We start from the raw sequence: 16,726 nt of genomic DNA on the forward strand, positions 1-16,726 counted from the left end.
CTGAGACAGGGTCTCACTATGTAACCCTGGCTGGCATAAAACTGTTATGTAGACCAGGCTGGCCTTGAGCTCACAGAGATTCATCTGTCTTTGCCTTCCAAGTACTAGGATTAAAGATGTATATCACCACTCCTAGGAGCCTTTTAATCTAGAAGACATGGTTTTACTTTTAAAATATTTATTTTTAAAAGAATATTGAAATACTTTTTCCTATTTCATTGATAAATCTAATAGCATTAGATAAAGTACTTTACCTGGAAGTTGACTATACATTAATATAGATTTATTTCTCTCTGTGTGATCTGCTTTTTGTGGCAGGGTACTTTATAAAAATGATTACAGTGCTTATCGAACATATGGAGCTCTCCAATCCTTATTTGTAAATATGTGTGTGCATGTATATGTGTATGTATATGTGTGCATGTGTGTGAAAGCCACAGGACAACCTTGGATTCCATCCTCAGGTGTTGCTCACTGTTGCTCATCAATTAGGCTAGACTGGATGACCAGGGATTCTCCTTTCTATGCCTTCCCAATCCTGGGATCATAAGCACATGCTACCATGCTCCACATTTTTATGTGGGTTCTGGGAAGCAAAGTCAGGTCCTTGCACTAACAGTGCTTTACCCAGCTGAGCCATTTCCCCACATCCTTTTAGATCTTTTTTGATGTCATTCATATTCAGTAATTCTGAAAATGGCAGTGAGGGTATTATGGGATGCTGGTTTCTATGTGTATGCATGTTTTAGTATGTTTACTCTAAACACTAAAGCAACAAAATAGTTTATCTGATTTATATCTTTCTTTTTGAATAGAATTTTATTATAAAGTTTGACATGGTGCTAGAGTGTGGGGAGCAGAGGAACCTGAGTCAATGAAGTCCCAAGTGGGCATGTGCTATTAACATGGGCACCACTATGTTACAGACCCTACCTTCAGACCCATGGGAAAATAGCGAAGCCCCCCTCTCCCTGGAGGTGAGGCTCAGAGGGATGGCAAAGCTTTCCTCTGGAACCTGTGCAGATGTTGATAGTACAGTAGAAAATGTCCACCAAAGCTTTCCCCTCGGTTATTTACAGCCTGAAGACTGCTTCCCTACAGATGCTGCTCCTACTGACATTATCTAAACCTGTCTCCTTGTTCAGCTGTATATGATAGCCTGCTCCTTCAGCCTGGTGGTGATGGTGCAAGCCGTTAATCCCAGCAGAGGGAGGTAGAGGCAGGCAGACCTGTGTGAGTTCAAGGCCATCCAGGGCTACAAAGAGAAACCCAGTCTTGATAAACAAACAAATGAACAACCTGACTAAAATAAATAAATGAACAAGTAAGTAGCCCGGCTTCCTTGTTTATCTATATGTAGTTATTATATAATAAATATGCTGAGCATCCAGGGTACTGCGGTTTCTCCATCAGAGAACCCAGTTCCCTCTCCTCCTGAGTCACGTCTGTCCCTGGAGCCATGCAAGGGTATAGCAATGGAAACTATAGAAAAATCCTGATTCATTTTCCTCTTCAAAAATATACTTAACAATTAAACCAGTCATATTACTCATGGCATCATTTATATGTTATTGTTATGTTTGCAAGAATTAAATGAGTTGAGTCCTATTTTCATAAATAGAAAGATAGGCAATAAACAAGAATTGCAGGATCTAATGACCTATATTTTGTAGCTCAATGTATAACTAGTTGCTCTGTTATTTGAATTTATCAGAGAAAAAGAATATGAAGTAAAAATAAATATTCACGATACTAATTCAATATTTGGGCATCATGTTTGCCACATTTTTATTTCTCAATTGAAATTAGATTATTTTCATAGATACTTAAAGATTATCCTGCTGTATGCAGCTGAGAGTTATTGAAATAGATAATCATTTGCTCTTGGGCATTTTTTAGATGAAAAATCTAGCTCTAAACCCCAAATATAAACAAACAAGTTGAACCCCCAAAAGCCATTCACTGCAGTTTGTTTTCCTTGAATATGAATAAATTTGCATTGAAAATTTTATAAATTATTATCTTGCCAACTTTGCTTGTTTTTATACACAGCCAAAACATTTTGATTCAAGATTTGGCATTCTGAAAAGTGGCTGTTGTGCAGATCTACAAGAACAATAAAAGGCTGTGGAAAGATCAGGGAGTCCAAATCCCCAGTTTTATTAGGATTCATTCTTGTTGTCATAGATTCTATGGACTTGAGCAAATGTATAATGACACATTATAATATGTGCTTCATTATAATGTCAAATAGAGGACTTTTACAACCTGAAATCTTTCAGTGTTCTGTTTAGTCATCCCTCTATTCTCTCCTACTGTTTGGGGTTTTTTTCTTCCTGTTTTCATAGTTATATCTTTCCAGATTATGTAGTTGAATTCATACACAATGTAGCCTATCCAATTTGATTTATTTTACCTATTATAGATAAAGATACTATGACTACTTTCCTTTTTAGAAAAGATTCTTAGTTATAGATAATATAAGTAAAGCTCATAAAAGAATTCACAAAGTTAATCAAGAAGTTACAGACAAAATGTATAGAGGGCCATTAACACTATAATTTTTATTAGTTACATCTTATGAAACTTACACAACAATATCAAAGCCAAGAAACTAATATTGATAGAAATGAGTGTCTCTATTTCTTTGGGATTTTAATCACACCTAGATTCCTATAGCCAACATTGCAGTCATGGTATAGACTATTCCCTTATTATCATGCTATCCCATGAGCTGCTCCTTTATGTGGCAGTGCATCTTGCCCTTCCTATAGGGGGAGCTGTGGTGGACTTGCAGGGGGTACCTGAAAGCATGGCAGTTGCCGAACTGTAAATAAAGCATGTTCTGTTCATAGTTAGATCTTAGCAACTCAGCATGGGTCATTTTTTCCCTTTATTAAATTGAGAACTTTCACCATTTCACTTGAAGTTACCCATGGCTTCTCTTTAGTGTCGGAATTGCCAGCCTTCGCATCTGTGGTTTCTATCTTTTGTTCAGTCTGGCCACAGATTTATTAGTTTCATTACTAGTCTTTCAAAGAACCAGTTTTTGGTTCCATGGATTTTTGTCTGGTTTCCAGGTGGCTATTTTATTTATTTGTTTGTTTGCTTATTTGTTTGTTATTGCCTACTTACTTTAATTTTATTTGTTCCTTTTGCCCCAATAGAATTTTAAATAACTTATTTTAGCCTTTTAAACCCCTAATTAAAGTAGAGAAAGCTACAAATGTGCTCAGCATCTTTGAGGAGCATCTCACAGATTCCTGCTAGGTTTTCACTTTTTTTTTTTTTTTTGGTTTTTCGAGACAGGGTTTTTCTGTGGCTTTGGAGCCTGTCCTGGAACTCGCTCTTGTAGACCAGGCTGGTCTCGAACTCACAGATCCGCCTGCCTCTGCCTCCCGAGTGCTGGGATTAAAGGCGTGCGCCACCATCGCCCGGCCTTAGGTTTTCACTTTTATTTGACTCAAAATTGTTCTCTAATTTCAAAGGATTTTCTTGTTTATAGATTATTTTGGAAATATATTGTTTGATTTTTGAATGTTTGGGAACTTTGCAGTATCTCTCTTTTATTGGTTTCTGACTTGGTTCCACGTAGCTTCCGTTCGTTCAGTTTGTATGGCCTTTTTCCTGGTTCAGCCAGTGCTCTGTTCTGAGAAACGCTTAGGCCATTGTGCTGCTGGGGATCAAAGTGTTCAGGGATGCTCAGCTCTGTCCAGGTCCCCCTCCTGTGCCTTTGGAGCACTTGTTATTTAGTTCGTGGGGAAGTGTGGAGTCGTTACTTGAGTCTGTCGGTGATATCTGACGGTTTTTGCTTCACTCATTTGTGCCTCTGATGTTACCTATATGCATATTTAGGATTATTCCACCTTTAAAATAACTTATATACTATAAAAATCCCCTCTGTCTCTGACAGTAATTGTTGTTTGATATAAATGGAATCTCTCCACTTAAGATTGAAGGGTTTTTGCCTTTCTAATTTAGCCTTTTGCCTTATTTTGTGTGTGTGTTTGGGGGAGGGGTAATATAAATTTGGATCTTACTTTTCATTTATCTTATCTATTTACTTGGGGGTTTTGTTGTTGTTTTGTTTTGAGAAATGATCTTGCCATGTAGCCCAGGTAAGCCTCAAACAAAAGATTCTACTGCCTATACCTCTTTCAATGCATCACCATAACCCGCTCGTATGCCTTTTCAATAGAATATTTAGCATAGGTAATGTTTGTCTGTGGTAGAGCCCTTGCCTAGTATGTGAAAGGCCTTGGATTTAGTCCTGTCTTGATAAAAACAACTGAGTGGAAGATAATTTGTATTTAATACATTGTTAATATGACTTGTATTGAATCTACCACTTTACTAGTTTGTTCTTTATTAATCATTCTTTCAAAATAATCGTACTTCTAGATTCCATTTCATGTCTTCTCTTGGCTCATTTGGGATCCCGTTGGTTTACTCTATGTTCCGTTTACTTACTTTAGTTCTTGCTCTATGAGTACAATAGTCTCTTCCTAGAATTTCCAGTTAAATGATATCACATTACTTCTCATACGGTGTGGTTTTCTCGAGAATTTTTATTCCACACTGTGTCAATTTTTGTTTTCCTTCTGGATTTTGTGTGTGTGCGTGTGTGTGTATGTGTGCTGTGGTATACTTGTGGAGGTTAGAGAACAGCTTGATGAAGTCACTTTGAGGATTCCTCTACCATGTTTGTCCTGGCCATCAGACTCAGGTCATCGAGCTTAGCGGCAAGTTCCTCACTCTCTAAGCCATCACCCTACCCTGCCCTTAAAAAATAACTTTTTCCTCTTCTTTTTCTCTGCGCTTCCTTCTGGGTAAATTCTGTTGCTCTTCTCGTGAGTTCACTAACGTCTTCTTCCGATGGTAAACTGCAGCTTTTCCACTTCATGCAATTTCGTCTTAAATCTTAATTTTATCTTTGGGCATTCTGTTTTGAAAATCCTATTTCACTTACATTCCTGTTTTCCTTTATATCCTGGACTATATAAATAACATAATTAAAATACTACTTTATATGTTGTTGCTTGCTAATTCTCTATTTCGTAGTCTTCCCACGTAGTTTCCATTAAATGACAAATAGCTGTGAATTTTATATTCCAATGTTTTAAAACTGGTTTCTTTAAAGAACATTGGACTTTCCCTAAAAGGCAGTTTGCTAATTGCACACTGGTTTGTTCCTTTCTAGACTTTCTAGTCTCAGAAGGCTTCCACACATGTGCAGAGTGGTTTTCTTTTCTAAGGCTACCGCCCTGTTTCTGTGATGTGACCTGTTTGGGGTCCTCCTGGTTGCTTTGTATATCCAGAGAAAATTTGTTGATTTTCTGCCCAGTGTCAGCTTTGAAAATCATTTGCATTTTTACTCTTTTGTATTTCCTTTGAAATCTTTTGAATCTCATCCTTTCAGGAAATGCTACCCTTCTTATGCAAAGGTATTTATGTATCTGACACTCAGAGAACCTGGTTCCGATTGCAGGAACTCGGGGAAGCTCTGCCACAGAATTTCCAGCCACCTTGGCCCGCTTGCCTTTTCTGCTAATTCTACCGGACTGTGAGACTGCTGGGTTCTTCCTCACCGTGTAGTTAGTGGAAATCGCTTCCTGCCTGAGAACTGTCTGTTTCCTCTTTCTCCGCGTTAGTGGTCCTCATGACTGTTTGAAATGGCCTTTTCCTGTATTCTGTGCTGTATGGTGGTCCTTTGCAGCAGGAAGACTTTTCTGGACATGTTTATTCTCTCATGGTCAAAAGCAGAGGTCACATCATTCCACAATGAGCCTTAACACCTTTGCAGAATTCCATAGCTGTCAAAATACTCCGTTCTCCTCACTGTTGCTATGAATAATCTTGTGTCTACTGTGGAAAATAGTACTTATATTTCTCCTCAGGAACCCATCACAACTTTAAATCGGGACTAGACAGAAAAAAATGTTTCATACCTAAAAAATGTTATAAATCAAGGAAAAGGTTTTCTTGAGAATTTAAAATTGACTTTATATTTGGAAAATAACTGTAAAATATAAAAATTCTGTAAATATAAAAATAGTATTTAATGTTTTCATAAAAATATAAATGACTAATAGTGACAAGGGAAAGGACTAAAATAAACTATTTGATCTATAGTTTAGTTTATTTAGTTTTTTATATAATATAGTTTGAGCCGGGCGGTAGTGGCACACGCCTTTAATCCCAGCACTCGGGAGGCGGAGACAGGCGGATCTCTGCGAGTTTGAGGTCAGCCTGGTCTACAAGAGCTAGTTCCAGGACAGGAACCAAAAGCTACAGAGAAACCCTGTCTCGAAAAATCAAAAAAAAAAAAGATAATAATATAGTCTAATCATGTTTCACACACACACACACACACACACACACACACTCCTCCCACATTTTCTCCACCTCCTTAGCCTCCTAACTTCATGTTCTCTCTCTCTCTCTCTGTGTCGCTCTCACTCTCTTATTCTATCCAAAGAACAAAAAACAAAAAGAAAAAAGAAAAGAAAAAGGAAAATTAAAGCAAAAACCCACGAAAGAACCAATGAAGGTCGTTAGTATTTTAAAATATATTCCTGTGATGTTAGCGGGTAGAGATATTGAACTCAGATTATGTCAGGAATTGGCAAACATTAGGCTTTGTAGACAGCTAATTTACTATGCTCTCATGACTCCTCACCTTTATATAGTTCAAGAGCAACCGTAGATGAGGCATAAAAGAAGGAGCTGGCTATGTTCTTAGGAGACCGTATTTATAGACAGTGAAATTCAAGTCTCATATAATTTTGGTGCTCAAAATACTTTCATTTTGCTTTTTCCAATTGTTTTAAAATAAAAAAAAAACTATTTTCAGCTTCCAGACTATAAATAAACAGGTGGCAAGTCGGGTTTGCTCATAGCTCATGACTTTGACAATGCCTGCTTGGTCTGATTAAAGTTTCCAGTTGGGTCCCCGGTAGATTGATGCATTGTATTTCAGTTATGATATTTTTACTTAAAATTATTCCCTATTATTAAGTTGAATAGTAAAGTAAAACATGTTTGGACCTGTAGGACTTTTGAGAGAGAGTATAGTGCCAAAGGTTATATCAGAAGGTGGGCATGATGCCATATGCCTGTATCCCCAGCTTCTCAGGCTGAGCTGAGGACTTTGATATCAATCTGAGCAGCATAGTGAGTCAGTGTCTGTCTGTCTGTCTGTCTGTCTGTCTGCCTGTCTCTCTCTCTCTCTCTCTCTCTCTCTCTCTCTCTCTCTCTCTCTCTCTCTCACACACACACACACACACACACACACACACACACACACACACCAAACAAAATGCACCAGGGCATCCTCAGCAAACTAAAGAACTGGCACTGACATCTAGTTCATCTCTACCAGTTTGCACGTTGTCTCTTTTTAATCATGCAGACTAGATTCCTTCCCCTGGGTTGTGTTTCAGTGTGCCTATCACTACTGTTCTGAAATCAGTAATATGCATATTCTAAATTTAGTTGTCATGTTAGTTACTTTTATCATTGCAGTGGCAAAATACCTAGTGAAAGCTGCCTGAGGAAGCCAGGGCTTATTTTAGCTTATTTTTGAGGGGATAATCCATTGTGTCAGGGAAGGCGGGATGACAGAAGCATTTGGCAGCTGTTAGATTGCATCCTCTGTTAAGAAGAGAGGTGAATTCTGATGCTCAGTTCACTTTTGGTCCAGAACCCCACTCCTCAGAATGAGGACACAGACGTTTTGAGTAGGCCTTCCCACCTCAGTTAACCTATTCGAAATTTTCTTACAGGTCTGTCTCCTAGGTGATTCTGCATCCGTTGAGTTGTCATGGCAACCACTGTTAACCATCACATCTATTTTGTGCTGAAGTTGACCAGTTTTTAATGAACAAAAAAGTTCTCTTTCTTATATGATTTTTAACTTCATATTAATTGCACTTACAAGATTCTGGATTATTTGGTCCTGGATCAAATCTTCCTTTTATCATTGCCTGCTCTTCTGGAATGTCTTCCACATAGTTCTGTTGGCCTGTTAGAATAGAAAATATATTGAAAAGCCTTGGCTATCCTGAACTAATTTTGTAGATCAGTCTGACCTTGAACTCAGAGATCTGCCTCCCTGTGCCTCTTGAGCACCACCACCACCTGATTTACAATATGTCTCAAACAGAGTTAATATGGTGTTCTGTCCATAAAGTTTATTCAAGCCATACTTTTTTTTTCAAGCCATACTTTTGAGAGCATAATATGTCATTACTATCTTGTAACCTGTATGTCTTGCATACAGAATTCTTATTTAATGGTTTCCACTTATATTTGGCTCATTTTCTTCAGTTCCAACTTGTGTATCAGTTAATTGAAAAGCAATTTTGAATACACTATCCAAAAATTGCATATTCAGCTGGCTGTATTGGCTCATGCTTATAATCCCAGCACTTGAGAGGTGGAGGCAGAGGCAAAGACAGAGGCAGAAGGATAGCTGTTAGTTCAAGGCCAGCTTGGTCTGCATAGTGAGTTCTAAGATAGCCTAGAGTTGCATAATGAAGTCATATCATAAAAACCTTAAACAAATACATAATGAGCCTCCATCTTGTAATTTATACTTTGACACCAATTTTATTTTTTCAGAGCTTTTATTACCATTGGAAATTTGTCATGTCATTGTCTGGTTCCTCTTCCGTTCCTTCTTCTTTAGAATATAACTATGAAAGGAAAGTTTGTGTCTTTTCTTAAAATACTAACTTTAACCATATTGGTTCAAAGTATGTAATTTATTTATATGTGGTTAGGTGGAAGACGAATTTGCTGTCTAATTTGCATTGACACGTAATATGTAATTTATTTATATGTGGTTAGATAAAAAAGAATTTACTGTCTAATTTGCATTGATATCTAATATGCTAACATGTGTTATAAATCATCAAACAGCACAGTAAAAATAACTATCCACAGAAATGCTTATTCTTCAATTATTTTAGAACTGACCAGGTTTATTTATATTTTTCTGTTTTATAACATATCTTCACAAACAAGTTACAAAATATGTTTCCTGAATCACGTGGGAGTAACTTACTTTGATCCATTACCTCTGAATACTTTCACGCAGTGGTTCTCAACTTGTGGGTCTTGACCCCCTTGACAATATTTACATTACAATTCATAACATTAGCAAAATTACAGTTGTGAAATAGCAACAAAATAATTTTACGGTTGGGGTCACTACAACATGAGGAACTGTATTAAAGGGTTGACACATAGGGAGATTGAGAACTACTACTTTAGAGTGTATTTTCTATAAAGATGTTATTGCACATATACAATTATATAATAACAAAATTTTCATGATACAGATTTTTAATTCTACATTTATAGGTTACTCCTGTACAACTCTGTGCAAATTCTGGAATTTGGTGCTGTAACTCTCCAAAAATCAGGGAGCCTGAAAAATTTACATAAAAATTCCTTTTAATTCATTGAATGATCAGATTTGGAATCTGAGACCTTCCAAGATAGAGTAGTTTTTGTTTCTTTGTTTGTTTTTAAAATTCACCAGATTTTCCAATTCAAGCTCAGAAATGTTCTACTTTTAAAAGTAAATGCTATGTCTAAGGCCTTAAAGATTTATCTCTGAATTAAGGGGGAAACTTAAAAATATCCTTTTTAATAAGATAAAACTAAGTTTCCAGAACCTGAAGGTATCTAGAACTAGTGTTTCCTGTACTTTAGAAGAGAAGTGAGCATCATTCAAAGAAAGAAAAGTCTAGGGTGACTGCAGCTTATTGCCCTCATTGTTTCATCTATATTAGAAATTTCTATACTTGTGATGAAACAGGAATAAATTATCAATGAAGACAAAAGAACAATCTAAATGTTGAAGTCAGTAAGCAATAACTCAAAACTCAGTATAGTTAAGAAGCTTAGAATAGGGCTTATGAAATGGCTCAGTGGTTAAAGGTGCTTGCTGCCAATCCTGAAGACTTGAGTTTAATACCTGGCACCCATTAATAGAAAGAAAGAACAGACTCCTGCACATTCTTCTTTGACCTCCACATCCAAACTCTGGTAAAGGTGGAAGGAGAGGAACCAGTCCCACAAAAATGTTCTCTGGCCTCTACTACTCAGGTGTATTTTGCATCTCTTTATTTTGACACGGGGTCTCACTATGCCACCAATGCTAGGCCCAGACTCAAGCCTTGAACTTGAAGTCAGTGTTTTAAGTAGTAGCATTACCACATCCAGCTTTAAAAAGGTCTTACCTTAAAAATCTGTTTTCAAAGAATGTATCCTTTGGGGGAAAAAAAAGACAAAACAAATACAAATTAGGACAAATAAAAAATTAGGTAGTTCATTGTCAATATAAGTATATTATTAAAATGCTAAGAATTTTTAAATTGAGAGATATGGTATTAGGTAGAAACTTAGTTCTATGGAAGAAATGAAATGTAAAAGGTCTTTCTTTTTGTATTTTGTTAAAAGACAGCTGGCTGGTTTTATAATGCATATAGAATTTAATATGTTATTGCAGTATTAAAGGGAGAATTAAAGTATATGACAGATATTTCAAGATTCTGATTTGCTAGCTAGTAACTTTAAATAAATTGTGATAATTTGAGAATGCATATTGTGATCTATATGCCATTAAATTAAAACACTGAAAAATATTTTTACTGAAACTAAGGCAATAAAAGATAAACAAAACAAATAAGGAACAGAAACAGAAGAAATAGGAAACATTTAAATGGTATTTTTGAACCCAAGCATTTCAATATTTACATTAAACATAAATGGACCAAACTCTTCATTAAGAGTCAGTTTTAGAGTACATGAAGATTTAAGATCCTAACTAACCTATCTAGAAATCAGACATTTGAAATGAGAAGATTGAATTAAAGTTTTTACCACTTTCCATTTTGTATTTGGGGGTGAAGTTAGACTATATTATAGGTCATCTCCAAGTCCAAGAATAAAATAATCAGCAAAAATAATTTGGGTAACTTACAGGTAGGTACTGTAGGAGTAGCTGAAACCTACCCTTGGGGAATTATTTTTCTGTCTCTGTGTACTTTTTCTTACTCAATTTTAAAACTAAAAGTAACATAAAGTGATTTTTCTTTTCTAAGGATTTACAGTGGAAAAAAGATTAAATAATTTTGATATTGTTCTACAAGACAAATATTTTGGTAATTCCTACATACTGCTCAATATTGTGTCACATTAATGTTATAAACACTATAAAATACATTAAGAATAACATAGCTGTGTTCAGTTTAGATAGCATTTGATAGACTACTTTCCAAAACCTCTCTTTTTTTTAAAGTGCTTTTTAAATTTTGATATGTATTGGAGGATTTAATCTTATATTATAGAAGTATAATCAGGAATCATTTCTATTTTAGTTGTAAGCCTATCCTCTAACAGCTGAGCAGTCTCCCAAGCCCCAGGAATCACTTTAGAGTGATAATATTCATCTTTCAGTTTCTCCTCTAGTCATTTTTCTTTATTGGTGTTGTGCAAAAACCATATTGGGGATTTCACCAGTTTAGAACTCTTAAACTGGATTCCCCAAAGTCATAAGTAGGTTAAAAAAAATTGTAATTTTGTATCTTCAGCCTGTTCATAAATATATTTTATCCTTGAATTTCAAATTGCTAAGTGGCTAATTAAATATTTGCATTTGGAGATAGCTGGAACAAATATTCCCAGTCAATAAATACTAACATGTTTCTTGTAAAAATGAGTCTCAGGACAATCAAATGAAATTTTACAAAATCTTTAACATCAGTATTCTTTAGGTTCTTTAAGATACTTGGTTTGTAAGTATGACCGGAATTCTCAAGTGTGTGAGGTTGTATTTGTCTCCACCTAAATAAGGAAGTTACTTCTTAAGTTAATTAGATGACTCGTAACTCTACTGGGTGAGGGTAAAATTCAGAATCTCCAAAGACAAACAAATTCAATGTAGTTTAAATTACTTGGCCCTTCAGCTTACGTTTTTATTTTTTTTTCTCTTGCAGGAAACACTGGTACCTTTAGAATACAGGAATGAGAGGCAAGGAAGAAAGGCCATTCATCATAAGAAGATTTGAATCACTTTGAAATTTTAAAGGAATGTAACACTTGCTGCTGAACTATCTTGGTCACCAGAAGGAACAAAGTGCTTCAGAGTTAAATGGTAACCAGAGTTCTCCTATCATGTTGTCCACTAAACTTTTAGAGCACTAGAAAGCACTCCTTTTGAAGTTTGAATATTGGCCAGACAACTGCCAAACTATGGAAGAAACTGTTGGGTTTTTTTGTTTTGTTTTGTTTTGTTTTGTTTTCAATTTTGGTTTTGGTTTTTTTAAGACAGGGTTTCTCAGCCTTGGCTGTCCTGGAACTTGCTCTGTTGATCAGGCTGGCCTTGAATTCACAGCGATCCACCCTGATTAAAAGTTTACACCGTGTCTCAAAAAAAAAATTGTTGCTAGTTTTATAATCATTAGTTCTATGATAGCAATCAGTTTCCCTGCTTTGGTGCTGGAGTTGGCCCAGCGTATAACCGGATGTTCACTCCACCATTGGCAGGCATCCCCAGCCTGGATTTTTTTTTTTTTTGCTTTGTTTTGAGATGGGGTGTGTGGTCTGTGGTCTGTGGTGTGTGTGTGTGTGTGTGTGTGTGTGTGTGTGTGTGTGTGTGTGTGATTGTGTGTGATTTGAGGTTGGTTTTGAAATCCTATCTTCTGAGTGCCCCACCACCGCTAGGAGATAATCAGTAGTATTCCAGAAAGAAAATAAGAAATGAACCCAATAGCTGTTACTGAAATAAGAGAGAAAGGGATTATTTCTATACTGTGGCTTTTGGTAGAAACAAACAAGAAATGTGGCACAGTCAGAAAAGTGCTCTTATTATTTATTTACCTACTTACTTATTTTTGAGATAGGGTCTCGTTATGTAGCTTTGGCTGGCATGGAACTTCTAAATGCTGGGATTAAAGGCATGAGCCATCATTCCCAACTAGAAAATAAATAAACAAAGGTGGACACCACCGCCTCTGCCCACCTAGGAAATTGGTTTTCTCACAGCTTAACTCTCAGGCTTCTTTGGTTCTTAATGTTTGTTCAAAGGAATTTTTAGGTTCTTTACTCAAGCTTCTTACAAAAGCATAAACTTAATGGAAAGGAATATGATCTATATTGTCTGTCGTTCAAACATGTTTTCCCTTTCCACCAAATAAGACCAATGCCTTAAAGATTTTGCACAATTCTTTGTGGGAGCCTAGGCAGTTTGGATGCTCAACTTACTAGACCTGGATGGAGGTGGGGGTTCCTTGGACTTCCCACAGGACAGGGAACCCTGATTGCTTTTCGGGCTGGGGGAGACTTAATTGGGGGAGGGGGAGGGAAATGGGAGGCGGTAGCGGGGAAGAGACAGAAATCTTTAATAAATAAATAAATTAATAAAAAAAAACCAAAAAAAAAAGATTTTGCACAATTACCTACTGTTTTATTTTAGTTTCTTTACTTGATATCAGATCTGTTCTTTCATGTTTGAAGTTGTAATTTCATACTTATTTTCTTTTTGACCCTTTCTACCTTTAAAAAAAACAATAGAGCATCCAGAATAGAAAGAAAGAGATTTGGAGAGACTGTGAAGTTTTTCTTCTTTTGATATTTAAAAGACTTTTAGATGTCAAGCAAGGCTGAGAACACGTTTGGAAAGACTTGGGATAATCAGTTTCTTAACTCTTGATCTTAGGCCAAAATTGTTTGAATGCATGTTTATAAAGATTCATATATTTGCAGCTTCTTATGGTGTCTGAACCATAACTTTGATTGTGGTCTGAGAACACAAGTGGGTGTTTGCATACGTGTTCCCACAGTTGACATCAGATCTACCTCACGACTCTTCACCTAACTTATGGAGCATTGCGTTTGTTTCATTTCTGTTGTTGTATTAAAATACCCTGGCAAAGCCAACTTAGGGGAGAAAGGGTTTATTTTAAGTTCTCATTTTCAAGTAAGAGTCCATCGTTGCAGGAACTTGAATCACATCCCCACTCCTAGAGCAGAGAGAAAATCAACACATGCATTCTTATGCTCACCTCACGTTCTCCAGTGTTCCGCAGTTCAGGATCTCCCTGCCTAGGGAATAATGCCACCCCCAGTGGGTAAGTTTTCTACCTCAATTAATGAACAGAGATATGCACACAGGCTAGCATGACCTGGACAGTTCCCAGGAGATTCTAGATTGTGTCAGTTTGTTGATGATTAAAATTTAGCTTCCACAGGCAGTGGTTATCAGTTGAACCCAGATCTTGCGAGTTCATTGAGGCTAGCTAGCCGGTTGGCCTTGTGTTTGCCTCCCAAGCCTTGGGATTATAGGAGGGCTGCCACACCTATACAACATTTATGTGGGCACTCTGAACTTGAATGTAGGTCTTCATGCATACACAGCAAATGCCTTAACAACTGAGTGGTCTCTCTAATCCTAACTGAAGTTTTTATTCACCGGTTGTCATTTGATTTTGAGGGTAGCCATTTGTTTGCTTGAGTACTGTGTATTAGTAAATGAGATGAATTGACCAGACCCACTTCCTTGCTGTTGAATGCAGCAAGTGTGAAAAGCTGATCAGTTGACGGTATTACGTACTAGTCCTGATGATTCTAAGAAATATAGGACTTGTTGTAAAGAAATTATTTAAGTCCATAAATCATGTACCAAAGCATGAATGGATGTTCTAATTACTCTTTCCTGTGCTGATTTAAGAAAAAATTCTCTAGTTCTACTTGTGGTTAGAGCTTCTCTATGATCTTGTCTTTCATAGTTATACAGTCACATTCATCCCTTTGTAAATGTCCAGTTAATTCTTTCTAGTCTTCAACCACTATTAAAAAAAACAAAACTCAGGCTGGAGAGATGGCTCAGTGGTTAAGAGCACTGCCTGCTCTTCCAAAGGTCCTGAGTTCAATTCCCAGCAACCACATGGTGGCTCACAACCATCTGTAATAAGGCCTGGTGCCCTCTTCTGGCCTACAGACATACACACAGACAGAATATTGTATACATAATAAATAAATATTTAAAAAAAAAACTCAAAGTCCTAGAGAGCAACCTTTCAAATACAACTAAAAACCAAAGTGCGGGACTGGAGAGATGGCTCAGAGGTTAAGAGCACTGGCTGCTCTCCCAGAGGTCCTGAGTTCAATTCCCAGCACCCACATGGTGGTTCATAACCATCTGTAATGAGATCTGGTGCCCTCTTCTGGCCTTCAGGCATACATGCAGACAAAACAGATAAATAAAGAAATCTTTAAACAAACAAACAAATAATAAAAAAATAAAAACCAAAGTGCTCAGGGTTCACTCATTCAGGTATAATAATATATGAGAAACAATTATATTTACTCCGTTATTAAAGTAAGTTTATTATATTTTAGTATATCTACTTCTATAATTTTTAGTCATTTCTAAATGAAAACCACACAACATTGTCACATTTTATTGTGATATGTTTACCATGTTTTAGAATTCCTAATGCTATTCACATCCATTTCTAAATGTTTTTCAATAACTTTGGGTAGGATCATTAAAATTGACAGTGTCAGCTCTACTTCTCTGCTCATTAATTGCCATATCTTAAACTACTGGATTTGTTGTCATGGTTAAGATATTAAAAGGGAACAGTTTAATGCTTTACTTCTTTATAAAGTAAAGCAGAAGAATTAGGTTATTTGTTCCATTTACCCCAAATGTCTAGGAGATACCTAGAGTTAAAGACCATCTATATTTATATAGCATCTTTTTGGCCTATATAAGCCACATGTCTCAAGTCCACAGTCTAAAAAGATTTGAATAAGATTCAGTTATACAGTTCTCAGAATTCTTTTTTACATCAAAAGAAATTTAGGTTTTCAGTTGAATAAACTATATGGTCCCTTTAGAGAAGATAGAATGTAAAGGATGACATTCTAATTCCGTAATATTAAGGTTAAGTCAAACTTAACTTTAATGCCCAAGTTAAGTCAAGCATCCAGTTTTAAGTTTATTTCATTAGCTGTAAGCTGTGATCCTTATGGATGGGTAGAAGAAGAGGCCACTGAAAGCTCTGTCTGCCCCGAACCTGTAAAGCTTGCTAGGCTGTGAAAGCATCCATTGCGGTACTTCCAACCATATAAAAGGAAGCCTATGTTTACTTTGCCCAGTAAAAACTACTTAAAATAATAGTAACTAGTATTATTGAAAGCCTACCAGATGTCAAGCATTAGCATCAGCTTTTAATATGTTTTATATTAGTTGCCTTTCTATTGTCATGATAAAACCCCATTGTCCAAGACAGCTCAGAACAGAAAGAGTTTATTAGAGCTTATGGTTTCAGAGAGTTAGAGTTCATGATGGCAGCGTGAAGGCATGGCAGCAGGACAAGCAAGCCGAGGGCTCATATCTTTAACACAAATAGAAATCATTGACAACGGTCTTGAAATAGCAGTCCTTAAATTCTCAAAGCCTGTCTCCAGTGACATACTTCCTCCAATAAGGCCACACCTCCTTAGCCTTCCCCAAGGAGGGCCACCAATAGGGACCAAATATTCAAATACCAGAGACTATGGGTGACATTTTTTTATTGTAAAATTTTTTTCAGGCAGTATATTCTGATCACAGTTTCCCCTCCTCCAAACACTCTCAGATCCTCCCCACCTCCTCACCCATACAACTCCTTGACTTAACTTTCTCTGTCTCTTTAGAAAACAGACA

At 36.5% G+C, this 16,726-nt stretch overlaps 1 protein-coding gene across 2 annotated transcripts in view; it reads left to right on the forward strand.

Annotated features, from left to right (window-relative positions):
• Positions 1–16,726, forward strand: part of Peak1 (pseudopodium enriched atypical kinase 1) — a 209,930-nt gene that overhangs the window by 82,213 nt on the left and 110,991 nt on the right. For both annotated transcript variants that reach the window (XM_075965832.1, XM_075965833.1), the window contains exon 3: positions 12,009–12,166. The gene's annotated coding sequence lies outside the window, so the exon portion shown is untranslated. The remainder of the gene's footprint in view (positions 1–12,008; positions 12,167–16,726) is intronic.

Source organism: Microtus pennsylvanicus, chromosome 3 (assembly GCF_037038515.1).
Source record: "Microtus pennsylvanicus isolate mMicPen1 chromosome 3, mMicPen1.hap1, whole genome shotgun sequence".
Classification (NCBI taxonomy): Eukaryota; Metazoa; Chordata; class Mammalia; order Rodentia; family Cricetidae; genus Microtus; species Microtus pennsylvanicus.